The 24175-nt window shown below is 42.0% G+C and overlaps 1 protein-coding gene and 1 long non-coding RNA gene across 12 annotated transcripts in view; one reads left to right on the forward strand and one right to left on the reverse strand.

Moving 5' to 3' along the window:
• LOC142661160 (BTB/POZ domain-containing protein kctd15) overlaps nucleotides 1-24175 on the forward strand; it is a 372733-nt gene that overhangs the window by 224529 nt on the left and 124029 nt on the right. The gene's annotated exons all lie outside the window — the stretch shown is intronic.
• Nucleotides 1-24175, reverse strand: part of LOC142661161 (uncharacterized) — a 354813-nt gene that overhangs the window by 22991 nt on the left and 307647 nt on the right. The window contains exon 9 of one of the 7 annotated variants that reach the window (XR_012850660.1): nucleotides 12972-13257. The exons of the other annotated variants lie outside the window; for them this stretch is intronic. This is a non-coding gene — a long non-coding RNA (uncharacterized LOC142661161). Of the gene's footprint in view, nucleotides 1-12971; nucleotides 13258-24175 lie in introns of those variants that run through there. 7 annotated transcript variants of the gene reach the window in all.

Genomic DNA, 24175 nt, shown 5'->3' on the forward strand with positions numbered 1-24175 from the left:
CAGACACAGCGTGTTCTTGAGAGATCACGCTGTGACGTCACTCACTTCCTGCCCCAGGTCCTGCATCGTGTCGGACGAGCGAGGACACATCGGCACCAGAGGCTACAGTTGATTCTGCAGCAGCATCGGCCTTTGCAGGTAAATCGATGTAGCTACTTACCTGCAAACGCTGATGCTGCTGCAGAATCAACTGTAGCCTCTGGTGCCGATGTGGCCGACACGATGCAGGACCTGGGGCAGGAAGTGAGTGACGTCACAGCGTGATCTCTCGAGAACACGGCTGTGTCTGCACTGCCAGAAGCTGGGTGTTCTGAAGAGAAGTGGATGATACTTCTCATCAGAACGCCCAGCTAGTAAAAGTAGTAAAAACGCCCCGATGTACACACATAATACACGCCCACTTGGACTTTTGCAAGCCTAATTTGCATAAATACAAAAATGGTCATAACTTGGCCAAAAATGCGCGTTTTAAAAAAATCAAAAGTTACTCTTATCTACATTGCAGCGCCTATCTGCTGCAATAGGAGATAGGGGTTGCAAAATCTGGTGACAGAGCCTCTTTAAGGAAGAAACTATTTTGACCCCTAAAGTTCTAATTTTCTTACAATTGCTGGGAAATCTGATTTCTAATAACTAGCAAACATTTATTGTGCTCAGACACGTTAAATACAATAAAGAGCAAACTTTACAATAACCGCCAGATAAAGATGAACTGTGTAGCGGACGCTCAGCTGCATGTGGATAATACAATGGCAGAAAGTTGACCCACGTCTCTGCCAGTCCAGGTGCTTGGATTTAATTAGAAGGTGAGTCTATGGGGTTTCTGCTGCTATAGACAAACTGTCACCGAACCTGGAACACTTCTATCCGCACTGCGGCTTTCACACAATAACTTTATAAATGTTGTCTCTGAATGTGTGTAATATGACTGGAGGGAGCGCAGTAATAAAGAGGAAATAATGTTTCTAGCTCTGAGGTTTGTAAATATTATGTTAGGGGAGAACAAATGAGGAAGATGCTACCAGAATATATATATATATAATGTGTGTGTGTTTAATCTTTCTATTTTTTTTTTCTCAATGAACAGAAGAGAAATGTAAATCAAATCCATATTTGGTGTGACCACTCTTTGCCTTTAAAACAGCATCAATTCTTCTAGGTTCACTTGCACACAGTTTTTGAAGGGACTCGGCAGGGAGGTTGCTCCAAACATCTTGGTGAACTATCTACAGATCGCTTGACCTTGTTTCCATGTTGAAGGCATGGCTATTTGGCCACAGTTCTTCCATGAAGACCACTTCTGTACAGATTTTCCAAACAGCGGATGGGTGTACCTGGGACCCAATGATTTCTGCCAGTTCTGAGCTGATGGCACTGCTGGATATCTTCCGATTTAGAAGGGAAGTAACCATAATGTGTCTTTGATCTGCTGCACTAAGTTTCCTTGGCTGACCACTGCGTCTATAATCCTCAACATTACCCGTTTCTTTGCGATTCTTCAAAAGAACTTGAACTTGAAACCAGTCTGCTTTGAAATCTTTGTCTGGGAGAGACCTTGCTGATGCAGTATAACTACCTTGTGTCTTGTTGCTGTGCTCTGTCTTGCCGTAGTGGACCTGTGACTTGAAACGGTCTTCCACAACCTCACCTTTGTAGCAGAGTTTGGCTGTTCCTCACCTAGTTTTAAGCCTCCTACACAGCTGTTTCTGTTACAGTTAATAACTGTTTCAACCTACATATGAAAATTATTATTATTATTATTACCTGTTTGGTATAATTGGTTAATCATACACCTGACTATAATCCTACAAAATCCATGACTTTGTACCTAGAAGAATTTATGCTGTTTTGAAGGCAAAGGATGATCACACCAAATATTGATTTGTTTTTAGATTTCTTTAAATCAAATCATACACTTTGTATTTTGTTAATTGATCAAAAACATTTGTGGAAATTCCTATAGTTCCAGGGACGGCTTATATATGAGCTTTTTAACTTTCCTAGGCTTACTCTGATCAGCTTTGAAAGTCTGTGTCCTGAATTAGAAAAAAAAACGGTCTACTTTTTTGTTTTTCGAGAGAGAAGATTTTTTTTTTAATGTCTATTAGCGGAGTCTGGTATTGCAGCTCAGCCCCATTTACTTGATCGGCACAAAATCTGCAATGCCAGAACCAGCCTTGGACAAGAAAAGTGCTGTTTCTGGGGAAAAAGTAGACCATTTTTTCTAATCCAGGACATCCCCTTGTATAAGCAGATGTTAGCAAGCTAATTATACATCGTTGTTAAAATGACCAAGCAGAGGAAGCTCTACTGCATGGTGCAGAGGTCTAATTTAAAGGGGGATTCAAACCATAGTTAACAACTTGAGTATAGCTTTCAGGGCATTCAAGCCACTCGCCTTAACAGTGCCAAAATACCCCATTAACAAAATCAGCCAGCGAGTGCCCCAATACAGTGTTAGGCAAATAGTGCCCCCATACATAGTGTCAGGGTATAGTGCCCCCATACACAGTGCCAGAAAAAATAGTGTCCTTAGACAGTGCTAGACAAATAGTGCCAACATACACAGTGGCAGACAAATAGTGCCCCCATACATAGTGCCAGAGAAATAGTGCCACCATACATCGTGTCAGTTGTTTCAATAAAAAAAACTGAAAACCCTATACTCTATTCCTTGTCAGTGTCTTTTCTCCAGGAAGAGACGTGTGCGTAGCCAACAAGCTACTTGGTGTTTTTTTTGTTTTTGTTACCCATCTGATCTTCCAAGATAAGTAATGCCACTTATATCCCCCCTGCTGTATTGAAATATCATATTCAATTAGCCAGGCTGAATGTAGCTGAGGAAGTATAGATTGCGCTATAGACACACGATAATCAAACACTACTCCAAATTGAAACCGTTAATTTATTAATGTACCATTGACAGGTGATCTCAAGATTGACCTTGTTGCTAAATGCATTTCTCCCAAGACGTCAAACGAGAACTGTTTTTACAAATATGTCACATATTGCCGCAGTCGCCTTCATTTGTCATCTTATTACCTTTCAGTGAATGAAAAAAGCCGTAAGTGACTTTGCCTAGGCTGCACTTATCCCAGTGGGGTCTATAGACAGGCGACTGCTAATCAGGCTACATAAACACACACACACAATACATTCCCCATTAACCTAATGTCAAGAAACGAGCTGGGTGTCATTTGTGACTATGTGTTCACCAAGCCAACATCTAGATACCTCACGTCTCACGGAAACCTGGTATAATGTCTGTGTTAAATTAGTAATGCGGGGAAAGTCTATTTTCTACTCGTCCAGTCTTAGATTTGGATAAAAGTTCATATCAGTTTATACTTTATATGTATGTCACGTTCCCAATAAATTGATTAGCTCTTGGCATTGGGTGGCCTGAGACAAGACGGCAGCTGATGTTCACCAGTATATTGTATGGAGGAGGCAGCTCATCCCTGGCGGTGTCTTGCTCATACAGATGAAGGCTTCTTTACCAAGTATTCTGACTTGTGCTAATATCCCAAAGTTCCTGCCAACCTTGATATACAGATCCAGCAGCATGCACTGAATGATTGTAGAGGAAAAAGTGGTAGTCACAAGTGTCCGGCATTTTCATAGTGATCACTGAGTAGTCAATGTGCAACTCCTTAATATTATATTGGAAAATGATGTTCCATCTAGAATATATACGTGGATGCAATCATCAGACTGGAGAATACTTGGTCCACCTGTCCACATTTAATTGCTTCATAAACTTTCCTGAATCACTACACACACAAGTTGTATCATCTGAAGCTGTAAAGTCCGCTGTAGACGGGGTTTATCTACTACTACACCCATTGGATCCCTTTGTCATGGTAGAACCTGGACCCATTGGACGATCCACTGACCTGTCCGTCTGAATAATTTCTAATTTAGCAATGCTGGATCTATATTCTCTTGACATTGCTCTGTTGTCACTTACATAGAGGTGAACTGCCGGAGGCATGTAGTCATGTGCTTTTTCCAGCCCTTTGGTCCCCACCATCTAGCAGAGGAATATGACTCGACTAGATCACGGTTGTGCAATTTCTTGCGCTTATTTTCAGTTTGTATTGGGATTGCATGGTATGGCTCATATAATAAGTGTCACTATGTAGCCCTAGCCTAAAGGCCCTTTTACACAGGTCAATGATCGCGCTACAGAACACTTGTTGCCGATCATCGGCAGGTATAAAAGGGCCCAGCGATCCACCGCTCGTTTCTTCGGCTGATGACATCTTTTATGCGGCAGTAGAAATCATTGTTGTCGGCAGCACATCTCGTCTTGTAAACAGGATGTGTTGCCGACAATGATGCCTACAATATGATGATTGCTCCATAGAAATCTTTTGGTCTAACCCCTCATGCACACGACCGTTGTTCCACTCGGGCTGTTTTAAATGGCATCCGAGTGGCACCCGATAGTCTTCACAGACCCATTCACTTTAGCGGGTGAATCGGGTCCGTGAAAACTGACCCGGTTCTCCGATCCGAGGAAATATAGGACATGTTCTATCTTTCCTCGGATCACTGATGGGACTCGGGCGGCGCACATGGTCGTTTGCATTAGGCATTGAAGAACCTATTAAGCTGTCCGTAAATATGAGATATTTGTTGGCAGTGTTCGGAAGCAGAACGCCTACAAACATCTGCTTATTGATTTCAATGGGAAATATGGCGTTCTGTTCCGACGGGGCGTTATTTTACGCCTCATTTTCAAAAAACGGCACGTAAAAATAAGTGCATGTCACTTCTTGAGTCGTTTTTGGAGCCATTTTTCATTGACACTTTAGAAAAACCGCTCCAAAATGGCTGTGAAAAACGCGAGTTTGATTAAAAACGGCTGAAAATTGGGAGCTATTTTCCCTTGAAAACCGCTCCGTATTTTCAGTTGTATTTTGTTAACCGTGTGAACATACCCATAGACTAGTCCGTCCACACTTAACACAGCTCCTTTCTCAATAACAGAATTTGTCCAGGATTCACAGAAATAACAGCCAAGAGAGACTGCACACGACAATACTGATGTACTAGAGACTCTGGATGGCTTCAGTGTGCTCCTTTTATTTAAATTCGTACCTTCAGTAACACCTTAATCAATCAGAAAATGACAAGCATAGGATGCGCACGGCCAGCCTTATTTCTATATACAAAGTAACACTTTGCTTCTCCGTTACACTTTGACAATACCTCTGGAATGTCTCCTGACTCCTCTACATCTTGTATTTTTGATGGCTCCTTTCATATAGAATTTAGAGAATGGAGGATGTATTCTTAAAACTTACAACTTAAAACATCTCTTAAATGGTTAAATGCAGCTATTTTCTTAACGAATATACATTTTATACGTATCACTCTCACAGCAGATACCATCAAAATTTGCGGGGCCTGCCACCAAATGTCCAGCTTTAGCGTGGCCTCAGCCTACAGAATGTTATGCCCGTCTCCATGCCACGTAGGCTAGGGGTGCGTTTTAGTAAGCACACTACTTAACCTGTCTGTAAAGCAAACCTGATTCTTGTGCAACTGGAATTCTAAAAAGTTTAAATATAATTTTTACATGAGTCTATGAAATATTGATTGCTCTAAGCAGCGTTCTTTTGTCATAATGGAAATTGCGAACCAGCCATCTCCAGCGAGAGGAGAGGGGAAATGTGCAGGGCCGGAACAGCAAGTGGAACTGTACCTCTCAAATCTTTCATGCATGCTTTAAATCAAGAGGCGGCATATCACACGACGAGACGCGTTGTCACACAGAGGGACGGCCGTGAAAGATTTATGGAAACCTTAATCAAATCTTACAAAATGTTCTGGCCCCCATTGGACAGCAGCATGTTCTGTACGTGGCCCCTCCAGGCTTGTTCCCTATATGTTCTCGTCTGTCTCATCTCCTATTGAAAATACAAACCTCCTGCGGAACAGAATATAACATGTGTTTCTCTTTTAAATTCTGCTGCACGGTTCTACATGAAAGGACAAGGCATATAGTGTTAGCATAAGGCAGTGGACTCCAACCTGTGGCTCCCCCAGCTGTTGTGAAACTACAACTCCTAGCATGCCTAAACATCTCAGTGACGTAAGGTATCAGGAAATGCCCAAAAAGTCTACATGTCCTGTATGGGGGAGAAAAAAAGCTATCCAGTCTGTCAACACAAGTTGCTGCAAAGCATCTTGGTCCAGAAGGATGCAAGAAGGGCATAGATCCTTCTGGACCAATGATGCCTTGCAGCAGGGCTCTGATGTGCCGCCATTGTAATTAGAGCCTTTTAAAGGAAAGTGTCAGATGACGCACCAGTTGCTGCAGAATCGGCAGCAGAAATCTCCGTCCTGACCTGATAGTTTGCAATGAGCTTTTTTTGGGGGGGCCTTAGCCGGGCAGCAGTTCCTGAAGCCCGGGTACTTTGGCACCTCACGCCGGTGTATTTGGCCAGATGACACTTGTTGCTAAAAAATACACATAGTATTGTCTAGACTGGATACAATTGTAGCAATCTCTCAGCTGTGAAAAGTATATTTCAGGCTCTAGCTATAAACAAGAATATTTCAATTCACTGACCGCACTCCTAGATCTTGAAACACAAAGTATATTGGAAAATTGTATTACTTTTCGTTTTAAAATTCCGAAGGTTTTTTTTTTTCACATAAATCGGGAAAACTACTTTCATTTTGTAATAATTTCAGGCATCTGTGAGGATTCATTTAACCCCTTCCTGCACTGCGCTAATGCGAGGTACTTCAGGCACAGCGCTGTAAAACGACACATTATCAGCGCATATGTAACAACCGGAATTATAAATTTAACACATTTATCCCACATGATAAACTGTAAAAAAAAATATATAAAACAATGCCAGTATTGCCATGTTCTACCTCCCAAAAAATTGAATAAAAGGTGTTAAAGTCCTATGTATCCAAAACATCCACGCGTCCTGCAAATAAACTCCCATAAGGCTACAAAAATAAATAAAAATGATTGGCTCTTGTAATGTGGCGAGACAAAACCAAATTACTTTTAACCCCTTAATGACCGCCAATATGCCGTTTCACGGTGCTGTGTCAAAAGCCCTGAACAAGTGTCCTGTGCCAGCTAGGACGGGTGCCGAGCTGTTGAATTACAGCCAGGCTCCTGCTCTAATGGCTGGGATCAGAGTTGCCTTTGATCCTGGCCTTTTAACACCTTAGCAATTGCGGCATCTAAGTGTTTTCCAAGTGTTTTCTCTGCGTGCTCTGCTTCTGTCACCCCATCGGCACCCCTGTGACACAATCGCGGGGTGCCGATGGTTTGCATGGCAGTTGGGGACCAAACAAAGTCCTTTTGGTCTGCCAACAGTGTAACAATGTAAAGTGAGTATCTTTAAGACTCAAAAAAGATTGTCAAAATAGCGTTTTTTCCTCATTAACCCCCCAAAAGTTAATCAATAAATTTGATGTACCCCGAAATGGTGCCTTTAAAATATACTTGTCCCGCAAAAAAACAAGCCCTAACAAGGTTATGTCTACAGATATAGTTATGGTTTTTGTAATGCCACAATGAAAAAAATCGAAATAATTGCTTGGTCATTAAGGCCCAAAAGGGTTAATAATTGTTTTTATTATGTAAACGTAGTAAAAGATTTTTTGTAAAAAACCTATAAATTTGGTATTGCTGTAATCCTACCGACCAGCAGAACAAAGTTACCATGTGAAGTATACCGCAGCTCTGAAAAAACAAAACCCAAAAAACAATGTCGGAATTTCTTGGTTTTTTTTCCATTCCCCAAAAATTGCTAAAAGTTATACAATACATTATATGTACCCCAAAATGGTGCCATTACAAAAAATACAACTTGTCCCACAACAAACAAGTCCTCAGTTATGGCTTTCAGAATGAGAAAAAAAAATCGCTGTGTCCTTAGGGGTTAAAGTGGTTCGGCGTTTCAGTGCGCTGTCCTGTATTTTTGTGGACGCAGAAGACTCCACTCAATATTGTCTCTTTACATCAATCTATATAAATGCCATAATAGATTCAGCACTAATCTACAGACGGCGGAAATAATGGTTTTCTTTTTTTTTTGTCCTCTGCACTTTATCCTCGTCTTTGTGGGGATGTTTTTCCTTCCCAAAGTCATTTTCATATTAGCAGACGTACAGAATAGAGGTCGGAAACATCGTAGTAAAATGCCTTTCCCTTTGACAATGAGTTTTTCACATAATTTTTATTTTCCACTGCTCACTGCACAGACCGGAACAAGTGGTATCTGCTGCTTATATTCCCAAACCTCCAGAATCAGTCCTAACACACAGTCCGGACATTCCTCATACACCTTGTATTCCATCCTTTCTGTATTCTGTTGTAAAATGAATGACATCAGATTTAGCAAGGTAAAGAAACCTCTTGAATGTATAACCCTGACTTGATATAGGTAGACGTTCTTAGGCTTCGTTCACATCTGCGTCAGGGCTCTGTTCGTGGGTTCCGTCGGAACTTTCCATCAGGGGAGCCCATGAAAGGAATCCAAACTGAAACGAATGGAAACCGTAGGTTTCCTTTTGCATGACCATTGATTTTAATGGTGACGGATCCAGTGGAAATGGTTTACGTTTGTCACTGTTTTTTAAGGGTTCCGTCCTTTTGAATGAATGGCGCGGTCGACTACGGTATTGATTTTGTCAAAACGACTGAACCCTTAACCCCTTCCCGCAAAATGACGTGTCTGGTACGTCGATATTGCAAGTAACTTACTGCAATCCGACGTACCAGGCACGTCATGTAGATGAAGCGGGCACAGGAGCTGTGCTCGCTTCATCTTCAGCGGGTGTCAGCTGTAATATACAGCTGACATCCCGCTGCAATGGGGGTGATCGCAATTGCCGCCGTTTAACCCCTTAAATGCGGCAGTCAATAGCGACTGCCGCAATTAAGTGGTTGATAGAGGGAGGGGGCACCATCTGTAACCCTCGCGAGCGCCGATGGTTGCTGTGGCAACCAGGAAGCCTAGCATGGCTCAGAAAAGACCTTTGGGGGACTTAATTTTTTTATTTTACACCTTATATTTCCACAGGGGAAATCAGCCCTCTTATAGTGACTATTGTCACTAATTGGGCTGTGCTAGGTCTAGTTAGACCTAGCAGCATTTTGCCACTAACAGCACCTTGCGATCATGTGACCAGTCATTGAGCGCTGTGTAGTAGTGATTAGAGAAGACAGAGCAGCGAAAGCTGATTCTATCTTCTACTTAGAGTCCCTGGCAGCCACTGACTGCCGAGGACCCAATATTTATTGATCGGGCAGCAAGCTAAAACCCGCGTCATAAATACTCTATGGCGCGGGTTTTAAGGACCCCGACTGCAGGCCTTATATATACAGCCGGCAGTCGGGAAACGGTTAATGACCTAGCTGTGTCCGTGCCCATTCTTTAGCAATCTAGTGCTGATCATCCACAGCCCAAAAATTAGCTATTTTTTGTTTTAACGTTTACATGTAAAAGTCCATTGTTTCGAGCCAGTGTTTATTATAAATGTGTTTGTGTGAGGAGCAAATGCCCTACGGAGTTCAGATCCCTCTCCAGCCAGGAGCCAAACGTGGAATAGGCTTTCACAGCTGTAAATTGCTGCAGCATAAAATTGGGATAAAATATGTCAGCTTGTCTCTGCTTGCTTGTTTGGTTAAACTGTAGGAAAACATTATTTTTTTCTCTCCCTGTAAATTATATCCATTTTAATTTAGCTTAATTTAACAAGCTGTCCGCCGGAACAATGTTATGAAATGTATCACATTAGATTTTCGTGTATCCACAGATCCGGGAACTGCTTCATGTTGTAAAGGACACAAAGAGTAATTATAATTATGTATTTACCTGCCAGTACACTGATGTATTGGCTGTGCGTGACTTCATCTCAGTGTATTTTGTTTGAGGTACCCATAGTTAGAACAGTAATTTGTCCAAGCCAGCCAAAAAAGAGCAGTATACCTTTAAAAATGTGCTTTAAATCCTTTTACAGTTTGAAAATCTGCACCTCCCCGTACTGAATGATGTGGGTGCTCTATGCCAGGAACGCTCTCCCAATGATCTTGTTGAGTTGTTTTTTTTTCTATGGCGCCCCCTGTGGGGGAAAAAATCATAAGTCCATCCACCAGAAGTCAATTTAGCTCATATCCTTTGGAATTATAAAGTTTACTGAAAAACAACTTGTCATCCTGTATAATAGCTACATCTGAGACTGTTTTTGGGTTAAAGGGTAATTCCAATTACAGAAAGTGTTGACATATCGCGAGGAAAATGGAGCACAGCTCCATTCAATTCAATGGGGCTGTGCTGCAGTTCCCAGCACAGTCGTGGCCAGGAGGGGGAAAACTTTCAGAGGGCAGCAGTGTGGCCCACTTTAATCTCAGGATCGGTGGGCACTGGCAGTGGGACCCCGACCGATCAGTTAGTAAAAGCATATCCTTCCTTTCTGTGATAGGAATAACCCTTTATAAAGTGGGCCACTTTATAAAAATCTTTCTTTAAGGACCCAAACTGTATTGTTGTGGCACATAAATCTGTGAGTCTGATAATACTTTACCCAGCTGCCCAATGGAAGGCCCCGCGGCTGCCCATGTGTGGGCTATGTAAACACTGCGTCCGTGTATAGCTGCCAAGATGGTGACTGTCACATGATTTACCACGTGACTGCTTTCTCGGCCATCTCTGGCCGCACCCTCTTCTGCGCAGTTTCTAAACAGTAACATTAGCACAGATGCAGACACAAAATCTTCTGAGCTACAGCCTGTATTATACTCCAGAGCTGCACTCACTATTCTGCTGGTGGAGTCACTGTGTACATACATTACCTTACTTATCCTGTACTGATCCTGAGTTACACCCTGTATTATACTCCAGAGCTGCACTCACTATTCTGCTGGTGGAGTCACTGTGTACATACATTACCTTACTTATCCTGTACTGATCCTGAGTTACATCCTGTATTATACTCCAGAGCTGCACTCACTATTCTGCTGGTGGAGTCACTGTGTACATACATTACCTTACTTATCCTGTACTGATCCTGAGTTACATCCTGTATTATACTCCAAAACTGCCACATGTACATATAGCGCACATAAAGCAGAGGACAGTATACTGCGCATGAGCAGGAAAGCGAGGTGTACTGTCCTCCGAGTTATGTGCGCAATGTGCGTGCGCCTGATGCCGCCAGACTCCTCCCAGTAACTTGTAACTTATTTTACTAACTATTGCCATAAATGGCCAGTTTCAACGTGGGTTTGGTTTGATACACTGCACAACGACATGCTGGTGGTTTAGTGGCTCCAAACCTGGTTATAGGTTTCATTTAAACAAGGCTGTGTTCACATCAGCGTTGCTTTCCGTTGAGGGGTTCCGCCTGAGGTTTTCAATCGGGGATCCCCTTCCGTTTGCATCACCATTGATCTCAATGGTGACGGAAACTTTGCTATAGGTTTCCGTTGGTCACCAATGTGACAGGGTTCCGTTGTTTTGACGGAATCAATAGCGCAGTCGACTTAATCCTGTTTTCGTTTTGTTTTATAATAAATTATTTTATTTTCATTTTGTTATTTTGTATCACAAAGTATTCAAAGTATACACAACACAGTTAGAAAATGGCAGTGCAAAACAGTCAACAGGCCACAGGTCAGCTATCAGCATCACATAAGTGTAAGGGGTCACCTGAAAGTACCATGTCGCTGTAATCAAATATTTAAAGAATCTCCGATATGCACCCTGAACCCGCAGCCGTGCATGATACTCCAGAAGCGAGCATGAGAACAGTAAGAGGAGGAAAGAAAAGCAGAGACCGTAAGAGGGAGAGGAAAAACCGGGAGAGGGGGGGGGAGCTGACCTGACACACCGGATCTAGGTGTGAATTCACGAGGCCATAATGATCTTATATTCCGCAGTTGTTTGAAATCGGATCCATTCACGCCATGTTTTGAGGAAGGAGGCATGAGTCCCCTTCATTGATGCCGTGAGGTCCTCCATGCTCATGATCTCCTGAATCTTGCCGAACCACATGCCCACTGACAGGGGACAGGACTGTCTCCACAGTGCAGGATCACACGCCCTAGCCGCGTTCACCAAATGGCGAACTACCGAGCGTCTATACGTAGACAGGGGGACCTCACACAAATGGAGCAGGAAAAGGCCCAGGGATCACGGGAGGGGGTAATCCATAAATTTTGAGGAAATGCGCCACATCTCGGACCAGAACCCAGTCAGGAGTGGGCCTGTTTTCGTTTTTTTATGATTTTTACAATATTGTATCTCAGTTCATCAAAGAGAATAATGAGATTCATCCTGTTACTTTTATCTTAATGAGAGATCTTTGCACGGAGAACGCTTTTCAGCTTATTCATTACAGTGATACTATTCCGGCTACTAAATGACTATAATGTTGGGTAGATGGCAGCCGGGCTCCTCATGCCAACTGAATATCATAAAGCTGAAATTGTTGCTCGTAAAGGGGTTATGTGGGGACTGAGAAGTATTAGCAGTGTACTCACTGCAATCTATGAGTACACTCGCTAATATACATGCCGGTCCCCCGTCCATCTGATTGAGATTTTCATAGATTTGCTGGGGGGCCTAAGTCTAGTTGCAGAGTCTTCTTTGATGACAATACGACTCGAAGTCATGTGACCAGCGCCGCTGTACTCTGTTATCACTGTACTACTGCTATTGCTTGCACATAGAGTACAGCGGGGCCGATCACATGACGAAGAATCATGTCGTCATGAAGAAAGACTGTGTCACTAGACTTTTGGTACCCCGCCAGCGCTATGAAAATCTCAAAATCAGCGCGACGGGGGACCGGAATCTATAATAGCGAGTGTACTCCTGTACTGCAGTGACTACACGGATAATACTTTTGGGTCTCCACATAACCCCTTTTAAGAGCAACAATTTCAGCTTTATGATATTCAGTTGGCATATCATACCCTTTAAACATCATTTAGTAGATACAGTCCTTGGAATCAATAGGAAAGCAGGGCACACCACAATTTGCTCAATGAGACAAATACTTTTGCAACCAATTCATGTTACTGATCCAATGCATTTAACATAAAAATATTTTTTTGCAACTTTACAAATGACCTTAATTTAAAAAAATTAAAAAAATCTCCTCCTGTTCATTTGCAGACGTGTCTTCATGGTAACGGAGTCCAAACGTTTTGTGTAGTAATATCTTAGTCCTGTGTTGCTCTTCTTTCTCTGCCCTTCTATTGATAACCTACAGAAATACAGAACGTCAGGCCAATGAAAGGGAGTATGACTGCAGGATCACACTACACAATGCAGCTCTGTAATAAGACTACTGTTCCTTGCAGGGCTCAAGAAAAGCTGGGTGACCACCATTGTCTAAGCTGCAATAATGCGTATACGGGTTGTCTTCCAACTTTCTCAGAAATGTATATAAGTAAGAAAAGACAGAATACAATTTTTATTGAAGAGGACGACACAAGGTCTTCTGTTTACTGGTGAATTGTAAATGCTCTTTAATACTATAACGTCTTTAGCCTCAAGGATTTAATATAATGACATGGTGGCTTAAGACAACATTTAGGAAATAAAACGTCAATCTTCGTGTTTTTCCTGTAGAGTATACCTAGTGGTCGCCATCTGTGTGCACGCAGCGTTACCAGATATAGTTTTATTATAAAAACGGAGCCGTAGTCTTATATTTTATTACTCCGGAAATAACTATTAAACTTTCAGACGGAAGGACAAGGAGGGAAGCTGATGGCGAGATGTAAAGGCTGCGCAGCTCCTGGGGGAGATCTGCTGATGTATGTTCATTTTCTATGGTTGTTATAGCACATAATGAGACAGATGCGTGACATAATCCAACGCCACAAACCCGGGGCATGGAGTGATTGAATCCATCTCCAGAAAATGCCACCAGTACGAGCCGTGCAGTAAGTGGGAGAGGGAGGTGGAAACATTATTTAGTAAGTCCTAGACATGGTGTCATTGTTAGGACATCTCTCTGAGATGACAAAAATCTAAGGTTTCCTGCCAAAAAAAGAAACAGAACATGACCCGTCAGAAATGTTACTTGACTGCAGCTTTTTGCCATCCGTTATAAAGGGACCTTTTGTTGTGTGATATTTTCCGCGCTTCTTTGATGTCAGATTGTTTCCATCATTATTGTGCACAAATTTAAAAGGGGTAGGCTCATGAAGACCACACCGGCGATCAGCCCGGGGGTACTGCTCCTGGACAGACAATGTAGCATTACATTCAGGCTTTTCATATGAATGGCTGTCCTTGTAATGCATGGATGGACCGGCTCCGCCAGAGTGGCTCTTAAAGAGCAGGTATCCGTTCTGGCTCATAGAGGGACAACATAGGACATATGGATTGTTATGAGACACTTCATTTAAAAAGTTGTTTGGTTTAGAACCAATTTTCACATACATGCTTAGGGAATTATCAGTTAACAGGGGTAAGTCACCCAATTCAGGACCCTCATCTATTAGCCAGGTCAGAATGGGGCTTCAAAGAGTGTCTCTCGTTGTGGAGGGACCCGTCCTGTCCATGCATTACAGGAACAGCCCACTTATTTCAATGGGAATTGTGTAATGCTTCATTTTGCCTGCGGTGGCACTATAGAAGAATTGAACACTTGGGCCTTATTCACACGAACGTGTGCGTTTTTTTGCGCGTTGCAGTTGCGTGTGTCATCAGTATGTGCTGCGTGATTTTCACGCATATGCCATGCTTATGACACTCTGTTTTTATGTTTACAAACATAAAAGCAGGAAGTGCTTTTATGTTTTCATTCATTTATTTTACAACTATAGCGCGAATCACGCGCGTCCCACGGAAGTGCTTCCGTGTGCCGTGCGCGAGTTTCACGCACCCATTGACTTCAATCGGTGCATGATGCGCGAAAAACGGCCAAGTATAGGATATGTCGTGAGTTTTACGCAGCGGACATACGCTGCGTGAAAATCAGACTGTCTGAACGGCCCCATAGACTAACATAGGTCCGTGAGACGGACGTAATACACGTTCGTGTGAATAAGGCCTTGTTGCGCGGTTCCTATACAGATTACATCCTGTGATCACCTTGTTTTGGGGGATCTTTCTAACTAACCGGGATTGTCCAGATTGGTCAACTCCTTTTAAGTTGTGTGTATTTTACATAGTAAAGCTCTATTCGTGCCACGTATGGGCCACACGTCTGACATCTACTAAAAAGAAATATCCTAGCAATATGGCATCAATGTTTCTAATGAGAAAACCCTTTTAAGGAAAAGAACATTTCAGGTCAGTCAGCTAATTTTATCTTTTTCATTGCATTGTCTTAGTATATAGAGTGTTTAGTATACACAGTGATGTGCATATCTGTGGTCAAATCTAAAATTAAATTTGGCTTTTTATTCCAGAGTTTAGCTCATAGGGGGCGCTGTTTTGTGGCCATATTTACAAAATGTACACAGTCAGGCCAATGTATGCAATATATGGTGCATACTCCCTCATCTCGTATGTCAGTATATCAATGCTTCCCCGTGAGGGGAGAAAATACGATACAATCCCTCAGTCTTTCCTTTTCATTTCTTCACTTTGTGGTTATGCCTCACTCTTCCTCTGGAGTTTATATTTTTATACGATATTTAGTTTGAACACGTAAAACATTGAGACAATCAACCAGTAAACCCGTTACTTGTGTGTTTAATCGTACAGCAACCTAAACTGTGCACAGAATAAAAACCAATACATCTGGGAGACGGGAGGATTATAACAGCTGCCATTTTCATGGCCGAACAGAAATGATACCATTTGGGTTATTTTTTATTTTTTGCATGCTGCAGCCTGCCGAATGGGTTTTATATCGGCAATATTCGCACGATCAGCTCAACATCTGAGGAAAACAAATTCTGTGTAAGTAAGACTAAACCGGGCTTCCTGGACTGGTCGTGTCGACCTTTTCTGTTCTCGTAGATATTTAAAGCAAAAATCATATAAATCACATGAATAGTAGCAACCAGACAGATTTCAGATTAAAAAAAATTCTGATTGGTTGCCAGTGTCCCTATGATAGCATTGAGCTTCTAGAATGCAAGATCAGTGTGTGTTATCATAGGAACATAGGCAGAGCCTTACAGCTGGCACCAAAAAAAATATAACTCCCAACGTACCCTGACAACCTGCCGCTGTCAGGGCATGCTGAGAGTTGCAGTTTTCGACCAGGGGCGTCATTTAGGGGGTGTAGAGGTTGCCATTGCATCCAGGCCCTGGTGCTTGTGGGAGCCCAGTACTACAAGTGACATGATGGTTAAGGGGCCCTGGTAAATGTTTTGAATTGGGGGCCCAAGCTTCAAGTTACAACTCTATTTACATAAGATGAAGAACCTCAGGTTGGAGACGATTGCTCTAGAACTTAAGGAGAGGGACTGCTCTATGGGTTCTCCGTTAGGCCCTATTGACGTCACACTTTTTGTCTATATTTTATGTTTACGTTAAAAAAAGCACCGGACGTACACGCTCAACGTGTCCTTAGGGTTCCATTGTCAGACAAAGGTAAAAAAAATATGTCCTTTTGGCCGGTAGACTATGCTATTCCATCTTGCGGAGTCCAGTAAAAAACTATATACATTAGACATATAAGTTGTTTTATAACATGGTAGCCTATGGGTGACAGATGCCACTGTATGGCATCTGGCTAAATATATACGTCATGAGCTTTTTTATAGCTTTGCATGATGTATCCATTAAACAAATGTCGTTATAGCCTATGGGTGACTCATTCAGTGGCATCAGTGACCCATAGGCTATAGAGGTATACGTTTAAGGGATATGTCATGAAAAGGGTCATGAGAGTTCATGACGTATCCGTTAAACTGATGCTTTTATAGCTTATGGTGATAGATGTCACTGTTAGGAATGGGTCACAGCCTACGTTTAATGTATACACGTTGGGAGCTTTTCTTGGCTTATACGTCTAATGTTGGCTAAAAAAGGTGATGTGAACAAAGCCCAAATCAGACAGATTATCAGGCGTAGGACATCGTCATAGGAATTGGTAGAGAACTTTCAGGAAGAAATCCCAAAATACAATGTTAACATAAAAAATTACTGCTGTAACTTTTTGTTTTTAATCAGAGGAAGTTCTTGTCAAATTTGTCAATTTTACATTATATTGGAATTCTGAGAATAATTACCGGATGCCGGACTAAAAAAAGTTAATTGTATTACAAATAATTACAGATTTATTTATTTTTCATAATAAATTTCCATAAAGAACATTAACTGCAAGCGGTTTACGGACGTCGGCGATGTGCGCAATTTCTTTTAATGTGACGTCTGACCTAGGAATAATGGACAGGAGAGGGGAAAAAAAAACTTTCTGAAAATAATTATTTTACAGCAGAGCTGCCATAATGAGGATCGCACATTGGCAGGAGCAGTGTCCTCTCATCCTGCTGTCACAATTACAGTGACACATCGCCTGTGGATTGACACGACTCCGCTTATCAAAGAACCCGCATCTGTGGCACGCTTAACCAATTAAGTCTGCGGCCCGGTAATGCTGGACTGGGTTAATGACACAAGAACGCAAGACACATACATCATGTTACTTTGCGTCTTCTTCCCAGTAATAATTTGCTTTTAATAGTATTACATCAGTGCAGCAGTGAGAAAACGCTCACAATCTCCAGCCTTGTTCCAGACCATTTGGGGAATTACTTATTTTCCCTGTCGCTTGGCAGCCAATGATATTTTCTCGGTAAGAAATGATCAATGGTTAACATTAGCTAATGATCTCATACTTAAAGGAACATTACGTGGAAAAACATTTACTATAAAGCACAATTAGGAACTTACAGAATAGGCTCCAGCTGTTTTCCATATGGCACTTGTACTCATATTTTTGCAATGATGGGGGTTATGAACAACTCCCTTTACTTTAATATTCATGGTTTTTCGTGGCTCATTTAGCTTATCCGAGTTGGTCAGTCTCCTTAATAGTTGCCATATTTACACTTCCATACCCCCACATAGTAGTGAGACATAATGAATTGATCACCACTTTGAGTTGTTTGTTTATGGGGTCATTGACTGCACAGACTTTTTATATTGTAGAAGACATTTTCTTATCATTACGCATGTTCCATTAATCATTTAGATGATTTTTACGGTGACAAGATTGCATTGAGGATTGTACATAGTGCTGAATGTCACGATCAGTCACGTTCCCCAGTTGTGAATAGCGTTGTTAAACTCTTCTTTCTTTGAGACTAACCTCCCTCTCCGCGGCCTGTCCTTGAACGTCTCCCTGCTCACAAGAACGTATGACAATCGTGGTGAGGAGGAGTAGATCTTAATCGGTGCTGACGCTGGTCAGAGCTGACTGTGTCTCTACCTGAATTATCCTTTGGAAAACTTTCAGTAACTTCAAATTTATAGAAGTTTTATTGGAAGTAGCTGACTGGAGCCTATTTTCAGGTACCCTATTAGGGACTTCTCAGTTAAAGAGGACCTGTCACTAGGTCAAATAAGTTAAGCTGATTTACTGACCTAAATAGCGCTCCCTGATTCCAGTGCTGTTTTTTTTTCCGGTCCCCCCCCCCTCCCGTTTGAGATATGGCGCACTATGCTTAATTTGCTGTAGTTAGCCAACAGGGCGTGAACTACCCTCAAGCTGCCACATGCTGATTGGTGAGCATCAGAGGCAGGTAAATTAGCACCACCCCATTGGCTAACTACAGCAATAATAGCATATAGGGGGCCAACAAAAACAGTGAGCCATATCTCTGGAACGGGGGGGGGGGGGGTCGGGTTAACCAGTTCAACTTATATGACCTAGTGACAAGACCTCTTCAATAAACCAGATTAGAATGTGGCTACAGAAAGCATCTTTCCCTCTAGATGACCCAACATGTCCATGTATTACATGGTCCATGATTTCAACTGGAGCTTTGCAATACTTTTTATTTCCAGTGGTGGCGCTGCATAGAAATGGAAAACATCATGCTATTACAGCAGATTGCTGGGGGTCCTAACCGCAGGATACCCTCATACCCCTTTAAAGACTAAATAACTTTCTACGTGGTTGGTGGAGCAGCAACACCCTGTACAGCACTAGGGGTCATCTTACAAGAAATTTGTGGCCATTTTTCATGGCTCTAAAATTAAGCTCCCATGATGTACAGTAGGTCTATCCAGCAGTTTTAGGGGTCATGTCTGATCACTCTATTGCTCTATTTGTTACATTAACTTAATACAAATGGATTTAAATAATAACAATGTTGTATGTATCCATTATAGGAAATAGCTCTAGCTTACCACTATTTACAAAGAAGTGTTTAGAAAGTCACCGCTGTGTTATATGGTGATGGTGGGCACTACTGTGAGGGGGTGACTACAGTATGTTGGTAAAATACATTACTTTGCTAAAGTTGTCTCAATCAACCAGAAGAGCAACATAGTTCTCCTCATTGGTTTATTCTTTCCAGCATGTGATTAGTAGAATAAATTATAAGAGCGCTTGTCTCCAAGGTGATGAGTGTGAAAGAGTCGGCGCGTGGAAGACAACTCATTAAACAGTGATAATAAGCACAGCCAGATGCAGATCTAGTATGTGGTAATTATTACAATGCAATCATTAGCTACAAAGTAAAGTGCATGTTCAATAATGACAGCAAAATTCCAAAAGCCAGTGGAACACTGGCAACCCAAAACAAGAGCCCAGAGAATAAAAACGAGTGTCCTAGCTAGAAATCCAAATTCCAACAATCCAGTAAAATCACTTTAATTCCGTTACTCCAGCACTTTGACTGGGTGCATCCCAAAACAATAATCAGGTATTTTAGTTAAATCATCCAGAATCCTGCTGTCCAATCCCACTGGTCTGGCACTTTTACATTCACATTTGAGTCTATTCCAGATTAGCCGCACTTCCAGAATATTGAATGGCAGACTATTGGAATTTTACTTTACTCTTGGTCAAACAAGGATTCTATTTCTTTGGGTGGAAAACAGTTATAGACAAGGGTATGGGGGTGTCGCCCTTGACTTGGTAGCCCTTTTCTTGATACATAGAGCGCCAGACCAAGAGAAAAGTTTATATTAGACTTTGTTGATTGACGTAGGATTTATATATAATGTTTACAGCTGGAACCCCTCATTCTATCAGATTTACCACTAGATCATTGAATAATCTTCCTCCTTCTGGTATATATGGCCTAGGTGTGAGGTCTTGATGCCTTGAGATTCATTTCTTCTCAATAAAAAGCCCTCGCATCCTGCAGAGGGGGGGGGGGGGGGGGGTTGACAGTCCACGGCTGCTTGACTCTTAGAGACACAAACCAGAGCTGGATATATCACTGCTGCTGAGGAGAATTTAACACCGCAATAAAGAGAATAGAACAGATGTCATGGACGCCTGAAATGCTTCAACTTCGTGGAGGAGACAAATGCGGTCACATCGTCCATTTATTTATTATTTCGTTAGTGTCTGCAGCCCGATCACTGGGACATGAGGAGACGGCTCAGTCCAGGCTGCAAGAGATTTTTGTCTGAAATCCTCTTGTAGATCGGCCATGTTTGTAACTGGAATGAAGTGAGCGGAGATATTGTGTGTTACTATTTTTCGGATGCTGTAATAATTTTATAGCAGAGACTGAGAGGTGCAGTTGGCTTATTCTGGACCAAGAAGTGTGACCTCCAGCATTTCATGCAGAGGATTTTTTTTTCCCTATCTGATGGGTACAACAGACCCATTTACGGTGCTCCTACTTCCCACCCAGCAAGACACTGGCCTTATGGTCCCACCTTAAAAAAATCATAGCATGCAAGGTTCCTTCTGGCGGGACAGACACATTTGCAATAAAAACAAAACAAAAAAGAATGGGTTCTGTTGTCATCAGTTTTCCTCCAACTTTTATATAAAGAGCCAGATGGACCCTAAATCTGACCTCTCGACATCTATAAATGCACAATACAAATATCCTTGGATTGGGACCTCCCTTATTATCAAGCGCTGAGAGCCACATCCAGCATGGCCTTTGTCTCTATATAATACCAAAGCCATCCATTCACTTCAATAAGCCCCCTGAAATGCTTAGTGTTCTCTAATGTCCCGTTAACAACTGGTCTTAGGGGGGCCTCCAAACTGAGATCAAGTTGTCCAATCTCAATCTTAGTTGTCCAATCTTAATTGCATATCGATAGTTATTACTACTATGTTTATCATCATCTATTATTTATCTAGAAGTGTGTTTGGCCTCATACCTTCTCTGCACCAGTTTCATGTGATTCTTCCCATTCTCTCCTTCAGCTTTTAGTCTGTGACCTCCTCACATCATATATCCTCACCGCAGTCCTATAATCCTAACATCACATAAGTGGTCAGGTCACTCCTATCTTCTCTGAAATACTCTGTGTAATTGGAAGACCCCACACCCCTCTATCATCACTCTGTGACCTCCCGGTTGTTTGTCGTCACCCCCCCCCCCTTATCCACATCATGATACAACCCCTGTCACATACAGCCCTGTCCACGCTAACCTCACATAAGTGGACAGGTCACTGCCCCCACAAGATCAACACACTCCTCTACTGCTGCTTTGATATTCTTCATGATGTCATTAGATAAAGTGTATCCTATTCCCCATCCACTGTAATGCAGGGGACCCAGACACAACAGTGACAGTTGGCCAAACCTGCCGATTTTGGTGGGATCTGCCGACTATCTGAGGTGCAAGGGGGTGTCCCGACTTTACCCTGATATTATATGTCGAGGGAAAGAAAGATCGGGCTTGTTGGATGTTAACCACTCTGGCAGCGGCTTATTCCCCTCTCGCCATTGAATACACATGCACACATGGCGGAGTTGGGAAGAATAGCTGACGGCAGAATGGACTACAGTAAATGTATCCGCACAATCAATGTGGTGTTCATTATCACTTTTGAGCTCGACACCAGTCTTGCTGACACTCTGTTAGATGGTGGTGGCTTTCAGCTGACGTGCCTTTTATTTCAGTTCATTGACACTTACACAAAGCTTTATCAACAGTTTCCAGTTCTGTTACATTAATTTGCGCCTGTGCAATATGTTGTAATAAATATTTGCATGCCATTCAGCTTTGAGGGGGTTTTCATTTTAAATGTATCATTTTAATTTATTTCCAAATGATTGTGGTTTCTAATGATATAAATGGAGAGAGGGGATGACATGTAACTCCTGAGAAGAACACAAGTGAATGATCAGCGATGTGCCGCCGTCTCCCTGTCATGTAATGATGGTAATTATCCGCATTACGTTTTCCTGGGGTTATTTAGGTTTATATTTATTTCTATTACCTCTTGTGTGAGGAATAATCCGCGTTGCGTTGTTTATCACTGTGAAATGAATGTTCTGCTTCCTTATATTGAAATTACTATTTTTTCCTAAATAATTAATGTGTAACAGCTCAACAACTTATATTGCCAACATTTATCGAGGGCCTGACGACTTTTTACAAGGGGAGATGTCGTTATTTATTGCTTCTCTTCTGCTTTATTTCTAAATGAGTTGTCGCCACTGACTTCGCCACATGGCTCTTCCTGTGGATTAACTAATGCTATCTCCCGAAGTGTGCAGTCACAGGTGGCGTATTTGTCCTTTATTTCCAGTTGGTCCGGAATTTACGTGTATAAAACGGGCAGAGAAATTCACCCGTATTACGCTCCCACAAGAGCGGGTACATTTCTATGCCCGTATTACGCTCTTGTGGGACTGGCATATGATTCCGGAAAATTGACACTAGGGGTTCCAGAGAAATCAAATAGTGACACTTGGGGTTCCAGAGAAATCAAATAGTGGCACTTGGGGTTCCCATAACAATGTAATTCTGGCACTAGATGTTTCAGGAAAGGGGTAATGGATTACGGAGGCGTTGGATCAATGAATAACCACAAACTAACACACTGGAGTCCTATAACACTTAAACAAAAGACACTGAGTAGCCACAAAAATATTAAATGCAATGTGAACCTCATATTTTTATTTTTCAGTCATTTGTTTTATGTAAATACATACTAATGCATGTGAATGCGTCTATGTATTGTGAACAGGGCAAAAAACAAGTCTGTTGGTTATTGTATGCATTGCATGCTCATTTAAAGGGGTTTTCCATAAATAAAGCTTAACCGTTGCATCATGAACAGTTTTGCAAATTTCCAATATATTTTGTATTTCAGTTCCCATCATTTGCAAGATCTGTTTGTGGCAGTGAACAGACTCTGAAAACCTGTATAGATGTCTCACAGCTAAGGGTTTGTTACAATGTATCAAGGCTAGATAATCCTCTGTGAGGTGTAAACATAGCAGCAGAACAAATCTCTCTCCTGTCCTGAGACTTTGTTGCAATGTATCAGTCTGGAGTCCAGAGGTTTGTCTAGAGTCTAGACTGGATACAATTGTAGCAAATTCTCAAATGTAAAATGTTAGGAGGGTGAGTTTTCAGCCTTTGGATGTAAACATGTTTGTTCCCATTCATTCAGTGTCAGCAGAGGACTTAAAAAAATGGTGCAGAATTGAAACACAGAAAGTTGAACTATATAACGGACAAGCTTTATTACATGAAACCCCTTTAAAGGGGTTATCGCATAATCTATATTTATCACCTAGCCACAGGTTAGTTGATAAATATCTGATCGGAGGGGGTCCGACCGCTGGGACCCCCACTGATCACTAGAACAGGCTTACCATGCCGTTCCTGGGAGCCCCATATGAATGGAGCAGGAGTGCGCATGCTCGACCACCGTTCCATTCATTTCTATAGGGCTGCGGAAGATAGCGCTTGGCAGCCCGATAAAAATGAATAGAGCATTACCGATCCATTCCTATGGGGCTTCCAGGATAGGTGATAAAAAACTTATTATGGAAAACCCCTATAAAGATTCAAATTGTGAACATTTTAAAATACGAAAAAGTGAAGCATCTTGATGTCCACAATGACTTATTTTGCATTATTTTTTAGCATTTTGGCAGTCACATGATTATGGGTTTCGCTCACATCTGTGTCTGAGGCACCGTTACACTCGGCTAAAAATGCCCGACAAAATAGCGAAGCATGCTGTTCTATTTTTTGCGGTAAAACGATTGACACCGTGACCGAAATCATTACAGTCAAACGTTCCATCGGGCGCCGTTGTTG

The sequence above is a fragment of the Rhinoderma darwinii genome, chromosome 9 (genome assembly GCF_050947455.1).
Source record: "Rhinoderma darwinii isolate aRhiDar2 chromosome 9, aRhiDar2.hap1, whole genome shotgun sequence".
NCBI lineage: Eukaryota > Metazoa > Chordata > Amphibia > Anura > Rhinodermatidae > Rhinoderma > Rhinoderma darwinii.